This window comes from Hylobates moloch, unplaced genomic scaffold, assembly GCF_009828535.3.
Source record: "Hylobates moloch isolate HMO894 unplaced genomic scaffold, HMol_V3 SCAFFOLD_9, whole genome shotgun sequence".
NCBI classification, from domain to species: Eukaryota; Metazoa; Chordata; class Mammalia; order Primates; family Hylobatidae; genus Hylobates; species Hylobates moloch.
Genome location: NW_026652284.1, coordinates 82,511,905 through 82,515,968, shown reverse-complemented (window position 1 = coordinate 82,515,968; position 4,064 = coordinate 82,511,905). Strand labels below are relative to the sequence as shown.

Sequence of the window (4,064 nt, the reverse complement as noted above, 5' to 3'; positions counted from 1 at the left end):
ATTTTTCTCACTCCTAAAAGGCAATAGTCATTAGTACTCACTCTCTATTCCTCTCTACCCCCAGACCCTAGAAACCACTAGTCTATTTTCTGTCTCTATGGATTTGCCTATTCTGAACATTTCATACAAATGGAATCATATAATTTTGACATAAATTTTAAACCTAACAACACTGTGTTATAATATTTGCCTTAGAGAGTCAAATGTCTTTCACATAAATTAAGAGAAGAAAAGACATGTAGTTCGTTTTAGTGTTGCATCTCACAGATACACTTACTCATGCCATGAAATAGACCACACTTATGCAAGTGTACAGCGATGTTCTGTGTTCCCATCTAGCACAGCTTGTGTAAATTTACAGGCAGACTGATGTTTCATCTAAGTAAAACTGGTTAATAATGACCACGAGTGGGTGCAAGACTCAATGCTTTCTAAGCTTTACTTCTTTTATCAGCACTTCTGATTTTATAAGCAATAAGGCTTATCAACCCCATTCCTACCCAAATCTCCTGGCATGCTTGGGTATAGGAAGGCTTCATGGGGATCCAAACATTTTTAATAGTGCTTTGGAACATCTCAGTGCAGAACCAACAACTCGGGCTGCACCTGAGCCCCAAAGCCAATGACTATAGTTTTTATATTCATCCACAGTCTACTATTTTTGGTGCTCTTTATTCCTTCCGGTAGATCTGAATTACCATATGATGCCATTTCTTTTTATTCTAAAGAGCTTCTTTTATAGCATTTGTTGCAGTTTTCCCTTCCCTGTTTCAGACCTTGTGCCAAACAGAGCCCTGGGGATCTTCTGTAATGTAACATATTCGTTACTTGATAAGTTGAATTTTTCAAGGAATTTGTTCATTTTATCTAAGTTATTGAATTTATTGGCATAAAGTTGTTCACATTGCTCCTATACTATATACTTTTGATACCATGGTTTCTGTAGTGACATCCCCTTTGAATACTGATATTGGCAATTTGCCTTTTCTCTATTTTTCTCTTGAGGTTTGCTAGGGGTTTATGAATTCTGCCACAAGGAGTCAATTTTTGATCTTATTAATTTTCTGTATTTTCTGTTTTTTATTTCATTGATTTCTGTTATGCCTTTATTATGTTCACCTTTCCACTTATTTTAGGTTTAATTTGCTTATCTTTTTCTAACTTCTCTAGGTGTTTAGTTATTTCATTAATTTTAAACCTTTCTTCTTCTCTCATATAAACAATTAAGGTTATTACTTTTCCTTTATTATAATTTTAGTTATAACCCATAGATTTTTATATATTATACTTTTATATACTTTATTCTGTTCAAAATATTTTCTAATTTTCCTGGTAATTTTTTCTTTGATGTGTGAGTTATTTATAAGTGTATTGTTTAAGTTTGAAGTATTTGGGTCTTTTCTAGCTATTAGTGACATCTTTTCATTCTGGCTTCCCTAGCTCTGAACCCTATAACGTGTGATCTTTGCAGGGCCCTGGGTAATCTTGTCTTGCAGTCCAACTATGGTAGCCTGACTTCTAAGGTGGCTCTCAATGGTCCTTCCACCTCCTGATCTACATGCCCTTACAGAAAGAATCCTTTCCCTTTGAGTATGGGCTGGACCTAATGACTTGTTTCTAATTAATAGAATACAGCAAAGGTAATAGCATGTTACTTCTGTAATTAGGTTATAGCATATCATCACTTCTGTTTTGCTAGCAGACTTGTTGGCTTTGATGAGCAAGCTGCCATGTTGGAGAGGCCTATATGGCAAGGAACTGAGGGTAGCCTCAAGCCAACAACCAAGAAGGAACAAGCCCTTAGTCCAACAGCCCTCAAGGGACTGAATCTTTCCAACAATAGGAAATTGAATTTGGAAGAGAATCCTCCCCAGTTGAGCTTTCAGGTGAGACCCTAGCCCTGGCAGATTGCAGCCCTGTGGAAGTCCCTGAAGAAGAGGACTCAGGTAAGTCATGAATGGATTCCTGAGCCACAAAAGCCAGGAGATAATAAATGAGTGTTATTTTAAGCTGCTACATTTTGGGTAATTTGTTGAGCAGCACTAGATAACTAAGGAGATGCAGTGAATCCTATGCATACTTCTGGGGCCCTTCCCATGTGCAGCTCCCTTTTCTTAGGTATCCTGCCCTGGAAATCTTAATAGCTTTAGTAGCCCAGAGCTCTGATCTCTATGCATGTCTGGTTATTTTAAGGGCAAAGGTTGAGTTACAAACATCTTAACATCCTGCACAGAACCTAAGTTAATACTAAGTAAATTTCTAATGAGTGTTCCTTTAGTGTTTGACATATTTTCCAACTTGAACTGCCCCAATGCAGTCTTGGTCAGGGACACATCTTAAAGGGAGAATGTGAAAACCTTTGCAGGTCTCTCTAAGTTGGAGCCCCAGGGCTTCATGTACCTTCCCTCCACCAGCTCATGTGTGACAAGTCACTCCTTCTCTTTCTAGACCTGAGTGGAATGGTGTCTTGCAGGATGTGGAATCTGGCTTTTCCAGTGGCCACCAGGTGGCTGGATGACATGGCCTGGCAATGTAGGGGAGTTAGCTGCCTGTGGGGTAAACCTTAACCAATAGGAAATGGGAGCCATGCAGAAACTGGGCAGATAGATTCTATTTCCTTTCTCCCTTCTATAGATTTCTCTGAGGTACAGTTCCTCTTTGAAGCCCTTTCAGAAAAGTCCCATAGTTCCAGGAAATGAACCTGCTCAATGACCTGCTACATCTCTTTGTGACTCATTGTAAAGGAATAGCCAGCACAGTAATCCAGCCTTGCTTTACATCTTTTTTTGTCTCACTCCCACTTTTCTTCTCCTTCACTTCCTCCCAGGCCTGCACCTCTCAAAGCAAGCATCTATACCTTAACCCTTGCCTCAGGCTCATCTTTCCAGAGGACCTAGGCTTAGAGAGATGGCACTCATAGTTTATCTTTGCTTTCCATGTTCATCTCAATAAACAATTTCTGCAGAGTATACTTTAGCAGAATAAATAGAACTGTACTCACCTTTGATAATTCACATAATCAATGTCACATATTATCATGTGTCATATTCTGCCACATTTTGGATGTCTTCTCAAAGACATCTAAGTTTCTCAAACTCTATGCTAATAGCAATGGATGTTAAAACTGACTGATTTAGGAAACAGTCAATTTGAAGGAAACAATTGAACACATAGTTTGCAGGTGGCTCCTAGATTTCATAATGACTGGACAGAGGGAATTAAAATACTTTTAAAAGTGGGCAATTGTCCAACTTTCCACGTGAAACTCAATTATGAATTTTACTTTTGCTTTTGCCTGCATCCCATGTCACCATCCTTCCAGGCTTCTTGCAATTTCTGCCATTGCTCTTCAGGCCCGTGAAAATATAAGGAGATTTGTTGAAAGGGCAACTCATAAAGAAAGGCAGAGACCAGTGTTAGTTGGTTTAACTCCCTTCTCTAACCAGTTCTGATTTTCAAAAGCATATTGTGTAGAAGTAAAAACTCAGAAATGTAGGGTTGCATGTACGTGCCTGATCCTTTCTTTCCACTATACTGCATGCAGTCACATGAAAGCATTCCCCACTAAGCCTCTATCTTCATGTAAATTAGGTGCAACTTATTTTCCCTTTAGCCTCAAAGCTTGATAAGTATAGTCAGACCAAAAAGGCCATTAATAAAAACAGACCCTAAACATTAAGAGAAAGTGAGTTACTTCTAATGTTTTTCATTATTTTGGAGGAGCAAATTACAGGTTCTTTCATTAGCATACTCAGAGTTCGAGAGAGGCTATCTGGGAGGGTAGCAGTAACACAGTTTCTTCTCCACTCTGATTTCCTTGCATTTACTGTGTCTCCATCATGGTTTAATGGAGCTCATCAAATCTGGAGGTTTGGCAATCATGTGATTCTATGGTGGTTCTTAAAATTGCTCTGATCCTGATATGTATTAGACATGGGACATCAGATGGAGGCCTCTAATTTAGCTCATAAGATAGGGTTGAGGAAAATTAAAGGAGCATCTTTCCAGAGTTTGACACCATTGAGCTAATTCTTGAAAGCTAAATGGGAGCTGGCCATGTGAAT

The 4,064-nt window shown here is 38.8% G+C and overlaps 1 pseudogene; it reads right to left on the bottom strand.

Moving 5' to 3' along the window:
• Positions 1–392: 392 nt before the first annotated feature.
• Positions 393–575, bottom strand: LOC116812742 (ATP synthase subunit ATP5MJ, mitochondrial-like; annotated as a pseudogene).
• Positions 576–4,064: the final 3,489 nt, after the last annotated feature.